General features: G+C 39.8%; 1 protein-coding gene and 1 pseudogene across 5 annotated transcripts in view; one reads left to right on the top strand and one right to left on the bottom strand.

Moving 5' to 3' along the window:
- The window catches only part of LOC149463348 (uncharacterized), a 903,925-nt gene that overhangs the window by 199,005 nt on the left and 684,003 nt on the right, over positions 1–20,917 (bottom strand). The gene's annotated exons all lie outside the window — the stretch shown is intronic.
- Positions 1,102–14,717, top strand: LOC149463352 (uncharacterized; annotated as a pseudogene).

Raw genomic sequence — 20,917 nt, 5'->3', positions numbered from 1 at the left:
CAGTGAGAGCTGTGAAAATGTGGAAAAGAGTCCCTCAAGAGTTGGTTCTGGCCAGCACAGTGGATTGCTTTAAAAAAGGCCTGGATTCTTTCTTAGATACACAGAATATAACTGGATACTAACATTTATATGTAAAGTTGATCCAGGGAATATCTGATTGCCTCTCGGGAGATCAGGAAGGAATTTTTTTCCCAGCAGGAGCAAATTGGATCGTGCTTTGCTGGGTTTTTTTGCCTTCCTCTGGATCAACTGTGGGTATAGGATTATAACTTTTTTTTTTTTAATGGTTGAACTGGATGGACTTTTGTCTTTTTTCAGCCAGACTAACTATGTAACTATGTAATTTGAATGGGCTGCTGTGGATGCGTTTCATGCAAAAAAAGGTGCATGCATCTTTTCCAAAACACATCTGTTGGGAAACCGCATGGTCTTTTTGACAATGCGTTTTCCCTGCAGTTCCCACACCTGTGGGCTGAGGAATATGTTCAGAAATTAAGTTATGTGTAATAAAATGGAATGACACAGGGAAAATGTATTGAACACATGAAGAAAGGGAGGTGCAAAAAGGAATGGAAAGCCAAGACACCAGCTGAAATCTATCAGTAATTAGAATGCAATCCTGCCCCTGGTCAGTGCAAATTAATATCAGCTGGTTCAGTCTCAACTAATGGCCGATAAAAAGGTGTCTCATTACCAAGGCGTCACACAAAAAACATCCTATGATAGGTAATATTTCTGCATTACTGTCAGACAATGCACCACTTCACCCAGAAAATGTTGCAATTACAATTGTTTAGGCATTCTCATGTTTATTCCTTTTGTTTGTATAGGTATGACACAAAAAAGTGGAGAAACAAAAGGCCAAATCTGACACATTCCAAGCAAAACTCCAAAAATGGACTGGACAAAATTATTGACACCTTCTTAAAATTGTAAGAAATAATTGCGGTCCAATTTTGTGATGCTCATGTAATTTGTAATAAAACTTACCTGCATCAATTAACAGGTGTTGACAATATAGAAATCACATGTGCAACCAGTTAAAATGGTGAAAAATTGACTCAACATTTTTGTTGTGTGTCTCTGTATGCCACATGGAGCATGGACAAGAGAAAAAGCAGCAAAGAATTGCCTGAGGATTTGAGAACAGAAATTGTGGAAAACCATGGTCAATCTCAAAGTTACAAGTCCATCTCCAGAGATCTTAATGTTCCTGTGTCCACTGTGCATAATTTTGTCAAGAAGTTTACAGCCTATGGCACTGTAGCTAATCTCCCTGGACGTTGATGAAAAAGAAAAATTGATCAAAGATTGCAACAAAGAATTGTTCGAATGGTGGATAAAGAATCTCGATCAATTTCCAGACAAATTCAAGCTGACCTTCAGGCACAGGGTACAACTGTGCAATCTTGCACTATATGTCGTCACTTGAATGAAAAGGGACTCTATGGTAGGATACCCAGGAGGACCCCACTGCTGACACAGATACATAAAAAAGCCAGATTGGAGTTTGACAAAACTTATCTGAGGAAACCAAAATCCTTTTGGGAGAATGTGCTGTGGACAGACGAAACAAAATTACAGCTTCTTGGTAAAGCCCATCATTCTACTGTTTTCAGAAAAACAAATGAGGCCTTTAAAGAAAATAATAAAGTCCCTACAGTCAAACATGGTGGAGGTTCACTGATGTTTTGGGGTTGCTTTGCTGCTTTAGGAAATCTGAAGACTACCAAAGAATTCTGGGGTGCAATGTAGGGCCCAGTGTCAAAAAGTTGGGTCTCTGTCAGAGGTCATGGGTCTTACAGCTTGTTACTGTAATAGGAAAAGTTAACTTTGCCAGCTCCAGCTCCCCTGTCCAGTGCTTTGCTCTGCTGTAAGTCTTTGCATCCTAAATGAGTCAATCATTAGTTTTACATTTTTTAATGCTATATTTAATATAGCATTGAAATATTTATTTAGCAAGGCAGTAATGAGTTCTAAAGTGCCTATAGTAGCCAAATATTTTTTACCCTTATTTTATTTATCAGTCTGATCAATGAAATATGATTGATGATTGCTGGTATTGGTTATTTTCATGTTTTCCTTATTTTGTGTAATTATTACAATGAATAAGGAAAACAAAAACCAATACAAGCAATAGGCAATCATATTTCATTGATCTGACCTGACGTGATAAAGTAAGGATAAAATAGGATTGGCTACTATAGGCATATATACTGTAGGGGCAGACAACATGGCTGTTGGGGGGATGGGAGAGTGAAGGGGGTAGAGAACATGGCTGTGGGGGAAGGGGGATGCGATGGGGGTAGACACCATGATTGGCACACCTCTTCTGAAGACGTATGAGTGTACGAAACGCGTCTTGGAGGAGCCTGCATGCCTTGATGTCACACCGTCGGATCACGGAGGTCCAGCGGCCATCATTTTACACCAGCTGGTCAGTGCTCATAGCAGCTTTCTAGCTGCATTATCTATCGCAGCTGCTACTGTGATATAGCATCTTGGCACAAAGTACTTTACATGTATGAGGATATCCATTCACTTATTTGTTGATTATACTATCCTATTTTAAATATTTTGTTAAAATACTACATTATGGGTATTTCCATCTTTGCTCTGCACTGAGCATTTAAATCCCCCAGAGCTCCCCCTGGTGTCTATCCCAGTATATTGAAGAGGCTGCACCCGTGTCCTTAAAGTGGACCTCCGTTTGAATTTCTATCCTGACAATATCCATTCATCCTGGGCTGACTGCAATTCCATCCTGAGAGGGATCCCCTGGCAGACCTCCATATATTTATATACTGCACAATACCTTTGCGCGTCCAGTGAGTGCGCATTTTATCCATATCCTGCCTCTCACCGAATTTGAGAAAGTGATGAATTTGGGAATGAGAAGTCACTTTGAGCTCTTTAAATATTTATTAAGGACTGTAATCTTATGCATGAATTATATGGTATATGCCCACCAGAACTATTTACATTTTAGCGCTGCACTTATATTCTTTTAGACACCATGGTTGTTGGGGGGTTGGGGGGAGGGGGGTGTGATGGGGTAGAGAACATGGCTGTGGAGGGAAGGGGGGTGTGATGGGGGTAGGGGACATGGCTGTGGAGCAGAGGGTGTGTGTGAAGGGGGTAGAGAACATGGCTATGGGGAAGGGGGGTGTGATGCGGGTAGAGAATATGACTGTGGGGGGAAGGGGGCGTGATGGGGGTAGAGAATATGACAGTGGGGAGAAGGGGGCGTGATGGGGTTAGGGAATGTGGCTTTGGGCAGGAGGGGTGTGTGAAGGGGGTAGAAAACTTGGCTGTGGGGGAAGGGAGGTGTGATGGGGGTAGAGAACATGGCTGTGGGGGGAAGGGGGGTGTGATGGGGGTAGGGAACACAGCTGCATAAAACATTTAACTGTGTAATTTCATGAGATAATTTATGAGGGCTGTAGCAAACTTGCTCATCAGAGATGGATGCGGAGTTCCCCTTTTCCTTTTTCTTTTCTTTTTATTTGAGGTATTCCTCGATCATTCTCTCCCTACCCCCTCCCTTCCTGAGTGACAGATGGCGGGGGTCAACCCAAGTTAAGGCATCCTCAGTCCGGTGCCAGGACGTCTGCGGAAGTGTAATCTTTCTCACTTAAAAGCACTGACCTGAGAAACTTGTGTTGGCTCACCCATCCTAAAAACAGATAAGGCAGCTTCTCCCCAGACTTGAAAGAAGTTGGAACCTCATAAACTGACCAGCAGTTAATTGAACATTCCTCAGGTCAGCTGTCACCTATGTTTCATATCATGGATTATGAAGCTGTTAGTTTTAATTGAGAGTCCACTGACATCCTGCCCAAAATATTGTATTGGGCAGACTAGAGCCACCCCCCCTTGCAGAGGGATTTTAAAAAGGACAGGCTGCAAGCCTGGAGCTTTAGCTGGAACACATCTCTCAAAAACCATCAAGATACCACCTAGGGAGACCCTTTCGCTCTGCAACGTGGATCTGCTTACAAACCAAGGCGTAAGAGCAAGTAACTTAACCCTGTACTTTCCTTCCTATTATCTCTTTGCTGTACCTTTATATGCATATATATATTTTAGTGACATCTCTTTGTAAATATTTTATTGCACCTGTTTGACTCTTTTAGTAATAAATCTTTCTTCTGAAAGTGTTAAACTGTTTTTAAGTGCTTACTTGCAATTCACGAATTCCTGCCTTTGAAGAGACGCTACTGTGTTTGCTTAATCCTCTGCCCAATCGGCCTGCCAGTGTATATTTGATAACGGGAGTTTCCCAGTCTCCGACAAAAGTGGCGGTGGCAGTAGAGGGTTAGTTGCGTAATTAACCCGACCCAGTAACAAGCGCATTCAGGCTGCAGGCACCGATTGTAGCCCATTAGCTGGACAATTGCTGTGCAGGGTGCAGCTGGGTGGGGCCTTGTTACACACGTCACACCGAGGTTTTAGATCGGCCGGTCCTTTGGTCACGAGTTGGTGAGAAGGTCTGTGGTCTGACGCTGCGGGCGTACTGTATTACTGTTAGTCGCGGTCGTGCGATTGTTGCATGTTGGTGGCAGCGACCGTGCGATCATGACAAGGGCGTGTTTAGGGGCTGGATTAGGGGGCGGGGCAGGGTAGGGGTTGGGTGGGGCAACTGGTAGTGAGTAACTCTTAAGGCTTGGTTAGTAGCTCAGCCATAGCCATGCCATAGAGCCCCTGTGGAGAGATCTCAAAACAGCAGTTGGGTAAAGGAACCCGTTCAATCCAAGAGACCTGGAGCAGTTGACAAAAGAACAGTGGTCCAAAATTCCAGTAGAGAGGTGTAAGAAACTCATTGATGGTTACAGGAAGCAATTGATTTCAGTTATTTTTTTCCAAGGGGTGTGCTACCAAAAATTAAACTGAGGCTACCGATAATTTTGGCCAGTCCATTTTTGGAGATTTGCATGGAATGTGTCAGATTTGGCTTTTGGTTTCTCCACACTTTGTGCCACACCAATACGAACAATAGAAATAAACATGAGAATGTCTAAACATTTGTAATTGCAACAATTTTTTGGGGGAAGCAGTGCATCATCTGACAGAAATGTAGGGGTGCCAACTTTTTTTGCCATGACTATACAGTATATATATATATATATATATATATATATATATATATATACACACACACAGCATATAGCATACAGTTTTTACATACATTTTCACGTTTATATTCAGGTCTTTGTTGAGCAAAACAGGGCGAAAATATGTCTTCAAGTTTTCTCCTATGTTTGAGTTATACTGTGCAACAGCATTCTGAAATCCTGCCACTATCACCGCTACAACCACAACCAATATTATTTAAAGCAGAACTCTAGCTATCAAAAAACGATTGAAGATGCAGCCTTAAACGTTTTGCCCTAAAAAAAAAGAATTAAAAAAGCAGCTCTCACTTGGATAGTCATCTTTATTTCAGTGAGTCCTGTAAAGAAAGTTTTCTTCTACAGTCAAAGGCCCACCTCTTCTGATCTTCTGCATCACTCAATCCACTTCCTGTGAGCCCATGCTGTCATGGACTCACCATGGAGGCCTGTGCTCACAGTATTGCAGCACAGAACATTGCTCACACATCATTATATAAATGATGATCTGTGCTGCATTAAAGACTGCCTACTGCTGCCCGCTGATGCATAAGATGGAGGACCAGTGATGATATTGCACTGGTCAAAAAACATCTAGAATTAAGCTTCTTTTCTTACAAATTGTTTATTTGTACAAAACAACAGGTGCCTTCCATTTTCATAAGAACAGTAAGAATTAAGGTATTTTTAACAGGAGAGCTTCATGGATGGCAAGGTGGAATGACTGCAGGCAAATTGATGGAGATGGACTTTAAGTAAAATAAATGTACCATGAAGGTGTCCAGCACCAGTAAAATAAAGGTAACACTGATTATAATGATGAACAAGCAACCTTGGGCACCTAGTGGAAATTGTTCAGCTCTACAACATGGTCATGCTTCACCTGCACACCTTGCTTTAAGGAAAAGTACCTATTTTGAATTTTCAGCATGCACTTACTGCCTCAAGGGGTTTGCCTGACTACTCTATACCTCAAACAGCTCTGAAAACCTTTTCCATGAATGTTCCTGACAATTTTTTTTTAATGAAAATTTTATTGTGCTTTTACATATAACACAATACAACTGACACCAATAGGCAATGAAAGATAAAACCGCATTCAATAGCAGTATTACAAAGTGGATAATAACATAATAAACAAGTGGGTATATAGTAAAATAGTAGGTAAAGTAAACCAAGGAAACAGTAATACAGCACTTATAGACCAAAACAGTGTATGCTTAATTCAGTCTTGATTAACCCATTGTGCCCAAATTTGAATTTTGGAAAGAAGAGAGTTTGTCACGCTTAATGGCCAAGATTTTTTGATAGATATAGTTGGTTTTAACAATTGCAACAGTTTTGGAGGGATTGGAGGAGAGGTCAGATTTTCCAGTGTCTGGCAATTGTAATTTTGGTGCTAGTCTTTTCTGCTAATGAAATATAAATGACAACTATACAGAATTGAGAGAGCAAATCCTCTATTCCCAAGTTTAAGAGGTTAGAAGGCCAGTAACTTCAGAAATTATTTGAAATATTTTTGTACAAAAATTATGAATGTTTTTACAATGCCATGATATGTGTACCAAAATGCCCTTAGAGCCACATCCTCTCCAGCATGTAAGGGAATGTGAATGATAGAATTTAGCAAGTCTTAATGGAGTTAAGTAACATTATTGAGTAATTTTGTAAGTAAGTTCCCAAAGTTCTATGCAGCTGGTAGCTCTGCAAATCGAGGTGAGATCTGGTAACCATTGTGTGTCTGGGTATGAAGCACTGACAGTTTCTTTCCTGACACTCACCCTCTCCATAAAGTGATTACACACTACAGAACACAGTAATAATGTAGGGGTCAGAGGAATGAACTACTAAATGCAGAGAAGGAACAGGCATCTGACACACCTAAAAATATGCTGGATGCTGAAGATGTTTTAGCCAGTGGAGCTCCTGCAGGTAGCAAGTTTAAGCAGCATGGGTAAGTATTACCTCTTAACTCTGCATGGAGGACTTTCTTTAGAACATTTTAGAAAGTGACAGTCACTTTCATATTTGCTTTGTTCTCATCTTGACAACATAGAAACCATGTGGCTTGCTTCAAATATTAGCCTAGGAAGCACTCAGAGAGATGTATGATTTCTAGGCAGCATAGGAGCCTTTCAAACACATGGTAAATCGACAGGCAAATAGTTGTGGAGCTTTAATTGAAGATTGAGTAGTATTTTCCAGGTCAAACTTATCTTTGCCTGATTGTTTTGTCTTATTTCTGCTATACAGTATTACAGCAATACAAGATGGATAGGGTTTGGAGTGTCATTTATATGAAAAAAAGGTTACATATCTAACAAAGCCCTTCAATCTACATAAAATATAAAGTAAAAAGTTGCCTCTAAAAAATGTTTCCTCGGACTATATTTTTTTCATGGTTCTCACTGAGAACATTTTGTAGATGTCAAATGATAAACTCAATAGATGTCACCAGGGGCAACATAGGTAGACTAATTTGATTCTAGTGATATATCCGCAGATGAGTGTGGTCAGAAATCTGACCATTATTCAAAGTAGATGGTAATAACTTTTTTTAAACTAAGTTCAAAACCCAACATAAGGCATGCATATACAAGACAAGGCAAAGCCATGACAACACGAACATGAACACCAAGAGTCTCAATGTGGAAACAGAGAAGACGTGCAATCAAGAACGTCTGAAGCTGGAAAGGTATTAGATGGCAAAGCTTACCTGTCCCAAACCCGACAATCGTATCATCCTTTCCATTTAAGGTCCCATTTTCATATTTCTGGATAATTATCAACTCACACATAAACATATAGTTGTACAAAATACTGTGTATATCTATATCTATATATATATATATATATATATATATATATATATATATATATATATATATAAAATGTTAAAACGGTTACATATAATCCTTTAAACATTTATACACATAGCCAAGCATTCACACAACTTTCTAGAGTAGTGCACTTTACAGTTAAAAATAACCCTTACTTGGAGTTATCAATCCACACATTTCAACGATATACTAAAGGATAAGAAGTAAACATCTCACTGCTAGTAAACAAAATAGTTGAACTAAATCGTACAGGCTATTGATTATTACTGTTTATTCTTTACATGGCACAGTCAGGCCTTTAATCTCATCAAGAAGAGCAGGTTATATATGTGTTAGGGAATACGACTCTGTAAATTTATTTCTGAACAAGCTCTTGTGAATGTATGTTTCTTTGCAGGTAAAAGGAGTCCAGCTGATGCTCAGATCCTCTCTCTTTACAAGCTACCCAGGCTCCAGGGGACATTGTTCATTCCCTTGGAATCTTCTAATGCAGTGCATTAGTATTATACAAGGAGGCCACCAACAAACAAAAGACAAGTCTCTTATGTATTTGAAAGTACAAGAATTGCTTGGGGAAAAGAAAATATCAATTCATTTACAGAAGTGATTTATGTGAGGCTAATACTTTCGATTTGCTTTCTGATACAGAAAACCCTTGTAACAGCTGAGATAAAATGCATAATATCCTAGACACGACCAACAAATACCATTTACTGTCTAAATGCCCCAGCTATAAAGACATAAAATGATGAAGTTGAAATGTCTAGCACTTTTGTATATTTTTTACTTAAAAAATGCCAACTGTAAAAAGTAGAATCTGATACTTAAAATGGGATTCCAGCTGGTTGCTTGCCTGTAGATACATTTCAGCGCTCTAAATCAGGTTACATTGTCCTCTTCCATATAAAAACTCAGGTTACTTACATAGGCAAACTGTATTGGTACAGTATTTGATCTAGGTTGTCTTAGTATGCACATTTGGAATTATGTTCTGTCAAATCTAGCCTGGAATGGCTTTTAAAAAGGAAGTTAGCTACGTTCCTCCCTGCTCACATGTTGGACAGAAACCAGTCTACAAGGTTTTGTTTTATTATTGATACATACACGTTGCCTTGCACGTTATAATGTTAAATTTAAAGGATAAGGTCACCTTTTGGAACATGTTACATGTTCTCAATGCTGCAGCTGCTGCCCGGTCCCCCCCCCTCCCTGTAACAGCACTATGGGGGGAGAAGTTCCTTGTACAATCACTTTTTAAAAACAGCATGGTCATGCAAAGCCTCATTATTTGTTTACAATGTTCTGTGAATGAATGAACTATAAGTCCCAACAGCCTTAATGGCTGTCAGCTTGTAGTTCTCAATGAACTATCACGGCACTGTGGAGCTGTGGAATCTTCCTGTCAGTATATCTGCTTGCCTGTACATCCCGTACAGGCAAGCAGATAGACTTACAGGTCAGCAGGAGACCTACATGGCACCAGTGATCTCTGGTGCAATGCTTTACAGGCTCCTGCAACCAAAAATAATAAATGCACATTGTTTCAAGAAAATGTGCATTTATTATGTTAGGTCAAAAGGTGAACATATCTTTTAAATGAGTGATATTTTTTAGTTAGTTCATATTTTGAATAGGGATGAGATTCACATTTGTGGCCATTCAGAATTTGCACTGTGATTTCTGGACTGGGAAAAGTAAAGGGCCAGAATTGGCATGTTTGCCTGCATGAATCTCTGGCTGGTACTGCAGCAGGAAGGTCCACCTTGAGAAAGGGGTTTGGGCACCCGAAAACATTGGTCAATTAGGACTTCACAATGCAGTAAACTCTGCCTGACCTGTTATGGTCTAGTCTTATTTTCTAATGTACTTTGTATACAGACTTCCATGTATACTGCATATTGTATGTTGTACCTGTTTATACACGTCATGTCATATTACTACTATGAGGTTGATTTACTAAAAGGCAAATCGGCACATTGCAAGGGAATTTCTCCTTTGCTTTGTGAATGATCCATTATCCAATTATGTGTAAGCAAAAAATACTTTTATGTTTAAGAGAGTTTTTCAGAGAGTCCAGAGAAGGGAAACAAAGCTAATAAAGGGATTGGAGAAACTCAGTTATGAGGAACAACTACAAACATTAAACTTATGCTCCCTGGAGAAAAGATGCTTAGGAGGGTATATAATCACAATTTACAAATATCTAAATGGTAATTTTAGCATAAGGGGAAACTATTAAGTCTCAGGTTGAGTAAGAAGAAAAGAGGCCACTCATTTATATTGGACAGGAAATGGTTTAACCACTTGCCACCCTGCCACTGTAGAAATATGGCGGCACTGCGGCACTGGCAGGCAAAACCACGTTTTAAAACGTGTGTTTTGTAAACAGATAGGGGGCGCGCGCGAGGCGCGCCGCCGCCCTATCTGTCCTGCCGATCACCGCCGCAGATGTCAGTCGCCGGGTCACAGCCGGTCCTTAGCGGCTGTTTCTTGGTGATCAGCGGTAAACAGTGACAGAGAGCACAGCTGCAGTAGCTGTGCTGTCTGTCACTTCCTTGTCAGCTCGAGGACGAGCTGATCGAGACAGAAGAGTTTCTCTCTCTCGATCAGCGGTGTCCTGTGCAGTACACACCCCCGCCCCCTAGTAAAACACTCCCCCTCACTCAGATAACCCTTCCCTGCAAAATAAAGTTAACCCCTTCCTGCCCAGTGCCATTAGTACAGTGTCAGTGTTTTTCTTTTTGCACTGATCACTGTATTGGTGTTTTTGGGGATGTCAGTGACCCCAAGTCAGTACCCCCCAATGTCAGAATGTCCGCCGCAGTCCCGCAGTACCGCCATAAGTCGCTGGTCGCTGCCATAAGTCACTGATCGCCGCCATAATTCACTGATCGCCGCCATTATTAGTATGAAAAAACCCCTAAAAATCCCAGTATCTTTCCCACCATTTGTAAATGCTATAACTTTCACGTAAACCAATTAATTTACACGTATTGTTTTTTTTTTTTTAGCAAAGACATGTCGCAGAATGCATTTTGGCAGAAATTTATGACTAAATTTGATTTTTACATTTTTTTTACTGGACATGTTTTATAGCAAAAAGTCCAAAATATTGTTTTTTTTCCTCAAAATTGTCAGCCTTTTTTTTTATAGAGCAAAAAATAAAAACCGCACAGGCAATCAAATACCACCAAAAGAAAGCACAATTTGTGGGGAAAAAAAGGATGTAAATTTCATTTATGTACCATATTGCATGACCGTGCAATTGTCCGTTAAACTAGCGCAGCGCTGTATAGCAGAAAACTGGCGTAAGTTGCAGTATCTATACCATAGTTTGTAGACGCTATAACCTCCACACAAAGCAATCAATTTACACTTATAGGGATTTTTTTTACCAAAAACATGTAGCAGAATACATTTTACCCTAAATTTATAACCAATTTTGAGTTTACTATATATTTTTTATAGCTGAAAGTAAAAAATATTGTTTTTCTTTAAAATTTTTGGCCTTTTTTTGTTTATAGCGTGAAAAATAAAAAGCGCACAGGTGATCAAATACCACAGAAAGAAAGCTCTATTTTTGTGAAAAAAAGGACGTAAATTTAGTTTGGGTGCAGCATTGCATGACCACGCAAAACAAGTAGCAAAAAGAGGCCTGGTCATTAAGGGGGGTAAATCCTCTGGAGCTCAAGTGGTTAACCTTAATAAAGTTCTTTCTGTTAGAGTGGTAAGGATGTGGAACTCCCGTCCACAATTGGTGGTGTCAGCAGGGAATGTCAATAACTTTATAAAACATCTGGATGGGTATATCTTTAGTGTTGTAGTTTTAGAATAGGCATTATATTTTTAAACATGGCATTTTGCAAGGGACATGCACTATTAGAGAGCTATATATGTGGGATCTGCTTAGGCTGGCCATACATGACTCCTTTTTTTGTTCAACCAGCAGGTTGAATGAAAGAAAATGACTTGATTCCCCTAACCACACACTTGATGTGGATGTGGAATTGTCTGCTTCTGTGCTATTGTATTCTGACAATGGGGAGGCTTTCCCACCATCAGAATGTAGCACTTTGCAGGAGCCTGCAGTTTAAATGTCCTTAGGGTTCTTTCCCATGATTGCCCCACAGCCAGGCATACAGTCATAGTCACCCCTTTGGCTCAATGAACAGTCTAGGGGTATGTTTTTGTGATGCTTTATTGTAGAACTTGAACTTAGATAGGTTCAGGGTAACTGTAAGATACTCCTGTAAATTTTAGCAGCAACTTGAGGACACTAATCTTCCTCCTAAGATCTGAGCAGAGTCCTTGCACAAGAAAATAGTGGATCGAGCTTGTAACAGCAACTTAACCACTTCCATACCGGGCACTTTTACCCCCTTCCTGCCCAGGCCATTTTTCAGGTTTCAGCTCTCTTACACTTTGAATGACAATTACGCGATCATCCAACATTGTACCCAAACTAACATTTTATCATTTTGTTCACACAACTAGAGATTTCTTTTGGTGGTATTTAATCACCACTGGGGTTTTAATTTTTTGCTATATTAACAGAAAAAAAACAAAAACTAAAAAAATAAAACACGTTTTCTTTGTTTCTGTTATAAAAGTTTGCAAATAAATAATTGTTCTTCATAAATTTAGGCCAAAATGTATTCTGCTACATGTCTTTGGTGAAAATAACCCAAATTAGTATTTATTATTTAGCCTGTAGGAAAGTTATAGAGTTCACAAACTAAGGTATATATCTGAAAATTGATCAATCCTGAAGTACTGACAGCCAATCTAATTTCTTGAGGTCCAAGAATGTCAGAACAGTACAGATATCCCCCAAATGACCCCTATTTGCAAAGTAGACAGTCCGACGTATTTCATAACAGGCATTGCGAGTTTTTTGAAGTTGTAATTTCCTTGTCATAATTTTTCGCAAATGAAGAAATAAAAAAATTATTTTCACTATTTTTTTTTACATACTGTCACCAATGCAGTACAGCGTCATCATATAACTGGCATGGCGGTGATCAGGGACACTGATTGGTGACAGTATGAAAAAAAAAATGATAATGTTTAAAAAAAATTTTTTTATTTGTTTATTATTTTTTATTACATTTTTTCTCTTTTTTTAAGATTTTTTTTCATATTTCACTATGACCAAAGTAGAACAATGTTACCATAGTAACATTGTACTACTTTGGGGAAGTGATCTATTTTTTTTTTTTTTATACAGTTTGCTTATAGCAAAGAATTACTTTGCTATAAGCAAGCATTTACCTGCATGAAATCGATTCATTCAGGATTTTTTTTTTCTTAACTGTGATTTGGCCACAGCTAATCACATGACAAAGCTGGGCTGTGATTGGCCCAGCTTGTGCATGTGATCGCTGTGACCATTCACAGCTAGCCACACTTGTATACAATGGATGGCATGATAGGAAGCCATCCATTGTATACAACTGTCATGCGACTTGCTGTGATTGGTCACAGCAGGTCACATGGTACCGGCAACGGGGCCGGTACTCAGATCTGTCATCGGCCGTGTCCGAGGTACATGGCTGGTGACAGATCACGCCGCTGCGTGGCTCTGCGGACATGCAAACTGCGCATTCCTGAAAGGATGCCATGTTGCGTCCACCCGGAGTGGTGAGGGTTTTTGCAGGCCGTCATTCGGCCATAGGCCGGATGGGAATGGTAAAGGATAAAAGCATACTTTTAAAGATCTAAGAAGAATCCTTGCACAAGCAATCCATAGATTAAACTTTTCAGGACACAAGACACAATGTCCCCTTTGAACAAGGCAGACTCTAGCACAAGAGGGATGGCAGCGTGTACACATCTCCAAGTACCATCCCTTGGTCCCACCCCCTAAAAACCTCCCAGTACTTTGTCTTTTGAGAATACAAAAGCAAATATAATTTTGTTATGCTAACTAATTTGTATTGAATTTGTTAATGATAACAAGAAAATAAATTAAACAGTTTGCCTGCAGCCAGCAACAATACACTCCTTCTCCCCTGCAACATCCATGTCAGCATGAATAGACCCTCCAGCAGACAGTAACAATAGACCCCTCCCTCAACAACAAATTACTCCCAGCAAAAATAGATCCCTCAGCAGCCAGCATCCGTACACCTTCCAGCAAAACCCCCAGCACCCCTTGTCATTACATACATTCAGTGCTGGAAATGCCAGAAGTGCATTCCCTCACATACCCCATAAAAAAGCACTTGTTACCCCTATTTTAAGGCAAACTGCAGGAACGTTTATTCTGAAATTTTCCTAGGGGTAATAGGTCACTCCTGGGAGATAACAAGCTTTGCTGCAGGTACAGTATAATGTGCACACATCTGCAGAAGTCTCTAGCACCATTCTTTTACAGTTGAATTCATGGAATACAATTGAAGCCACTCTCAATGAGGGTCTATCATTATGTTTGGCTGCTTAACTGGAATAAGTTTTCGCTGAAGTTCTGCTTTAATTATAAAATGGGATGTGTATGTTGGGAGAAACAGAAATGAACATACTTTACAGTTTGTAATCAACTGGTCTCTATCACGTCGGTTGAAGTAATATACAGCAAAGAATCTATGTTTGTAGATGTGATAAAAGAAGAATGTATTATATGAAAATCTATTCTTTGTGCAACATTTATTTTGCATCTAGCTTTTACTAATAAATAAATGGTGTTTTCTTTGTTAGTAAAGAAGACTCTTCAATGCTGGTCCATTTATACCATATTGGGAAGGTGGATATCCTTACAGTTTACTGAAACTTCAAGTCTTTGACAGGTTCTCTATCTGTTAATAATAGTGAAACTTCACTCTCTCAATCACTGTGGACTATTTGTAATCCTTATGCTGACAGCATTAGTAAATAGATAGGGAAGTGTGTCATATTTACTTGTTTTAAAATTTTCTGTAAATTTCTTCAGCTACTTCCTGGTTTCCATGCCTAGGCAAATGACATCATACACCCCAGCAGTCTTCAGGAGGGGAGGGTTCTCAGCTCAGTCTATGCCTGAGCAAAGGGCAGATGGATTCCAGGAAGTAAATGATACACAAATCATCTGCCCTTACTCAAGATGACCACTGCCAGAAATTCCATGGGGTGTTTTTCAAAGTAATTTCTCAGCAAAATAAATCAGGGAGACATGGATGGAAGGGGGAGTTTATTGAAAATATTAAAAAGGAATTAAATAGCATTTTTGGTTTGTGGTCTTCAGATGCAGTACAGTTCCACTACCATTTTTTTTCCTTTAATAGCACTTGCAAAGCTGATGTCAGTCAAAATACATGTGTAAAATTATTACAGCAAATCATAATAATTCCCTATATATACAGTTTCATTTTCTAGTCCTCGTGCACATGGGAGTACATAAGCCTACATCTGTGCGAAGGGCCATGTTTGTTGGCACAGGGTGCACAGGTGTTCCATTCAGCCACATGTAGGCAGTCCCATGTCTATTGGGGAGCAGTAACTGCACTGACAGAGTGAGGGCTCTCCGAGTGAACTAGTAACTTTGCGTCACTTACATTGACAGTTCAAACAATTTTGCTAATGAATATGAGACAATGAAAAGTGTTCTTTGTGTTGTTTGTAAACCATTTCACCATTATCCATGTTTTTTTTTACCTTAATGTGGTTGTAAAGGCTCAATGTTTTTTACCTTCATGCATTTTTTGCCGACAGGCTGTTGGAACTTGTAGTTCATTCATTCACAGAACTCTGTGAATGAATGATGCAGCCTTGTGGGCAGAGCCCTGCACGGCCTTGCTGTTTTCAAAAAGTGACAGCTCCCTGTATTGCTGTCACGAAGGGATTGGGCAGAGGCTCTGAAAGGTGAACTTGTCCTAAATTTTCTAGTGCATCTAATACTCCACACCCCCCCAGACTGACAATGCTGCTGTTGAACGGTGTATCTGTTGCTCCTTCATCCAAAGTGGAAGCATTCTAATACAGGAGGTGTGTTACCGGCCAGATCACAAGGTGAAAATAAAGGGTAATATCCTAAAAAAAGAAAACTAATGCACATCTATCGACTGATAAACTGCAATGTTTTACATTTTTGGTTTTAGGTTTATTACCATTTTAAATAGAAATCCTTTTTATTACAACTCAGAAAACTCTACCTTCTTCAATATATTGCATTGCTGCAATTAAAATTCCAATAAAATCACAAAGCCAGTATGTGATCTTTTTGAACAGGTGCAACATTGTACGGATTCATGCGCATAAAGTTTTATAGGCATTTTAAATGCCAAGTGTAACTTTCTGGTACTTTACCATGCCCGAGAAGCCTCAGTTGCCACATAAAGCCTGCCGTTCAAGTAAATTGCTGTGGTGGCCATACTACTCCTAAATGCTGCAGCTTCTTTGCACAGGCATATACCTGTACATGCCAATGTCCAAAGTATTTCATGAACACAAGTCTCCCACATACTGATAATACGTTGGAATCAAAGAAGCATTAGTGTTTACGCAGGCTGTATATGACACCTGTGGCTCATCAAGTACACAAAAGTGCCACAAAATTATACTAGGCTTATAAAATGCCTATAAGATCTTGTGTGCATTTCACCCTTACAGTTTTGACCTGTTCAGAAATATTATAGACTGGCTTTGTGATTTGATTTTAATCACTGTTTAACTGTTTCCGCCCATTCACTGCACAGCAATCCACTGCAATGGCCAGGTCAGTGTTGCTCTGGGAGGACGTAACTACATCCTCCCAGAACTGTGTCTAGTACATGCCCTCAGGGGCATGCAGCAGTGCGCAGCAGTGTCTGCCAGACACATAAAACCACCGATCCGAGTACCAAAAGGTGGTCCACTGCCCTGGTACCATGTGATCACTGTGATTGGTCACAGACAGTAGTATACATGGTTGCCATTCATACAGCCATTGAAAACTACTGTGATTGGCCACAGTGATCACAGGGTCAAGCACCGCCACTCTGCACCATGTGATCACTGTAGCTAATCACAGCTATCACAGTACTTCTCAATGGCTGCCGAGAACTGTCAGAAATGCTTGCTTATACAGCCATCATGCTCTATATATAAGCAATCACAGTGCCAAAAAAAAAATCCCAATCACTGCCATTGAGTAACGCAGTGTCACTATGGTAACACTCTCTCTCTCTCTCTCTCTCTCTCTCTGTATATATATATATATATATCTATATATCTCGTACCACTGAGGTGATGAGCAATGGTGGTGGTAAAATGGCTGGCTGCCTCCAGTCCCTAAATAAACAAAGGAATGGGGGCCACATGGCGATGTCAGTGGGTGGGCCTGTCCCTTGTGACATCATTGACCTAGCATGCCCTGGCCGGTGATATCATAAGGGTGCCCCACCCCTTAGTTTATTTAGCATTGAGGAGGCGGAGCTGTCATACGATGTGAGCCTTCGTCAGGAGAGGACCTTTTATTATTTTTTTTTCTATTTTTTGGGTTGATGGCCAGCATTCATTGTGATATTGGATCTATACCGGGGGACAATTAAAAAAAAACCTTTTTAAAAAAAGACTTGTTGCGTTTTTACTCTTTTTTATAACCACTTTTTTGGTGAATTATATCCTAATACTCATGCACATGAAGGGTGGGATCTGGAGGCCACTTGTTAAAGGGGGCTTCCAGGTTCCAATATGTCCCCCCATTTACTATCCAGCCGGCCTGCATGCTTAGAAAAGGGTCTGGTATAGATTTGGGGGGGGGGGGACTGAGTTTTTTTTTAAACTTTGGCATGTAGCTCCCCTTAAAATCCATACCAGACCAGAAAAGCCTTATATGGATTGGGAGGGGTGGACACCACGCCATTTTTTTCAAAATGTTTAAAAGTTCTTTTCATTGTATTCAGCTGTCTGCGGGGAACCCCTCTGACAGCTGATGACTCATTGGTTGTTAAGAATGTTGCAGCTACCCACTCCTTAACAACCATGTTGTTTACTGTGTTTACTGGTTGTTAAGACCAGGGGGCCGCCCGCTCCTTAACAACCATGTTGTTTACTGGTTGTCAAGGATGCCGGCGGCTGCCCATTCCTTAACTATCTGAGAACACTACTTATTTACTGCATTTTTTAATTTATTTCCTTTTGTGAATTGACTTTAACTCCTGTTTTATGCAGTATTTACCGAGCATTTTTGCTTTATGTGTTAAATACTGCATAAAGCAATCATGAATTGACATCTTCAGGATTGCATGCGGTAATTGGGAAAACACCTAAACACATCTATTTTTGTGAATGGAGCCCATTCTCCTTAATATCACCGCTACACCAGTTACAGTGTCCCTGACCATTGCCACACCAGTCATATGTTCCTGATCACTGTTATACCAGCTATAGTGGGCCTAATCACTGCCACACCAGTTGCAGTGTAACCACACTAATGTAAGTCAGCAACCGTGTCCCTGATTGTCATCACACCAATCCCAGTGTCACCTGACTAGTATAAGTCAGGATCAGTGTTCCTGATTGCTGCCAAACTGGTCCCCAGTGTCACCAGACCACTGCAGCCTGCAACAATGTTCCTGATCACTGCCACACCAGTGTTCCCTCAGCTTGCTACATGTACTGACCCTGGCATGTTTATTGATCACATTTCTGGCTTTTGCCTGGACTGATCCTTTGCCTATTTGCTGACCATGTCTCTGCCTGTGGGCTGAACTGACACATCTGCACATCCGACTAAATATGTTCCTGTGAGACACCAATCCCAGCCATCCCCTGTGGACAACTGCACTCCTGAAAGCACAGGGACTCTTTTGTTCTTCCTTTCTTCATCCTCCTCTACTTCCTGGTCAATGAACATGCCATTCCTGAGGGCAGCCATTTGCTAGTAGACTATACTTTCTTGGCTTATAGGAACTGGGACTGCTATAGGTGGCGCTACACTAAGCTATATTCTCTGATCACGCATATAGAGGTGATCATTACAATACATTGGTTTTTATACAATTGGTTGATTTGTGTCATACACAAGATACAAGGTCCAGTATATAATCAATCCAAAAAGTGAAAAAGTCTTGCATACAATATGCGGTATTGCTATACTTGGGAGGAGTATCAGAATGTGTTTTGGGGTGTAATACTAAGTATGCCCATGCTGTGTGTGAGAAATAGCTTGTTAAGTTGAAAGCTTAGTGTACAAAACATTTTTTTTAATTTTCCTTCTGCATTTTCCAAAAACTTGTGGCAAAAAATGAAGTCTTCAAGAGACTTAACATTCCACTTAAAAAATACCTTGGGGTGTTTACTTTCCAAAATGTGGTAATTTTGTGAGAGTTTCTACTGCCCTAGTGCTTCAGGACCACCAAAAATGTGATTAGATGCGTTATTTATCCCCCTAGACACCTGAAGATGCTTTTTGGATTTTGGACCCCTTTATGCATCTAGACTGTGGTAAAATCACACATGTGGTATCCCCATACTCAGAAGCCACAGCAGAATGTGTTTTGTGTAATTTTAAATATTCCTATTATGTTGATGATGTATATTTAATTTCTTCATTTTCCCAAAAATTGTGGCAAATAAATGACAACTTCAAAAAACTCCCCATGCCTCTTATTAAATACCTTGGACCGACTATTTTCCAAAAAGGGGTTATTTTTCATGATGTCAGTACATCAGTGATCCTTTTTCAGAGACTCTGCAGCTTTCACAAACACTAAATAATATACACTTATTTTGGTTATTTTTTTACCAAAGAAATGTAGCAGAATAAATTTTGGCCTATATTTTTGAAGAAAGATTATTTATTTACAAATTTTTATAACAGAAAGAACATGTTATTTTTTTCAAAAGTTTTGACTTTTTCTTTTTGCTTAAATAGCAAATAATAAAAAACCCAGTGGTGATTAAATACCACCAAAAGAAAGCTAATTTGGGTACAGTGTTGCATGACTGAGTAATTATTATTCAAAGTGTTAGAGCACTGAAAGCTGAAAATTGGCCTGGGCAGAAAGGGGGTAAATGTGTCCGGTATTGAAGTGGTTAAACAGAGAACACAATACCTAGAGCTGTGCTCCTGCTTCAAGTGCACATTCTATATAACCAGATATAGGATAAAGAATATTGTATTTGGATCTGTCCCTATTCTGTGGTACCACTGTGGTGTACTGCAAACAGGTTATCCTATCCAACAAGCATGGCATGGTAGACAGGGGCGGACTGACCATTTGGAAACTCGGTCACTGCCCGAGGGCCCGGGGTCAGTAGGGGGCCCCATGAGATGCCCCTGGTACCTTTTTCATAGGCTTTTTTGAGTTTGGGCAAGGATACAGGGGCCTCATGATCCCCTATTGCCCGGGGGCCCCATGAGTTGTCAGTCTGCCCCTGATGGTAGATGAGCATGATGCCTAAATCAGAAAGATGGGTCATACTGTTAACAGTTGAAATCTTTGTTTAAAACCAACTCTAGGTACCTTATCACAAATCACTTTAATGACACCCTGCAAATGAAAATAAAATAAATATTTGGTGAAAATTCCTTAAGACCTACATCGCCTTTAATAAAAGAAAATGGGTGAGATACCTTTCTATGACATCCAAAAATGATCTCCATAAAAGAAAAATGCCAACCTACGACCTGGTACAAACAGATTTAGATAATACAGAAAAAGTAAGCAAGTAATTAGATAGCTCTTCTAGATTTATAGAATCATGGGATTAAATGCTTTCCACTTATTCAAAGAGGATTACCCTGGATACATTTATTTGTTTAGAGGAGATTCTTCACAGAACTGAAGAGTTTACAATGCTATGACTGATGGAAAAGAGAAAATCCGATTCAGCTTTAGCCCCTATCGTCAGGCCACAGATGTGAAAGATGATCCAAACAGCACAATGGAAAGTAGTAAATAATCTTTAATCATCTGTGTCATGCTCCAAAAAGCTCAATAGTAAAAAGGCTAATTATTTTTTATACATGGCTTGAGTAAACATATATAATGCACATGTAAATATTTA

The sequence above is a fragment of the Staurois parvus genome, unplaced genomic scaffold, assembly GCF_062004578.1.
Source record: "Staurois parvus isolate SC_StPar_1 unplaced genomic scaffold, SC_StPar_1.0 ptg000155l, whole genome shotgun sequence".
In the NCBI taxonomy this organism is placed as follows: Eukaryota; Metazoa; Chordata; class Amphibia; order Anura; family Ranidae; genus Staurois; species Staurois parvus.
Note: the sequence above shows the minus strand (reverse complement) of the source record. Positions and strands in the feature narration are given on the sequence as shown.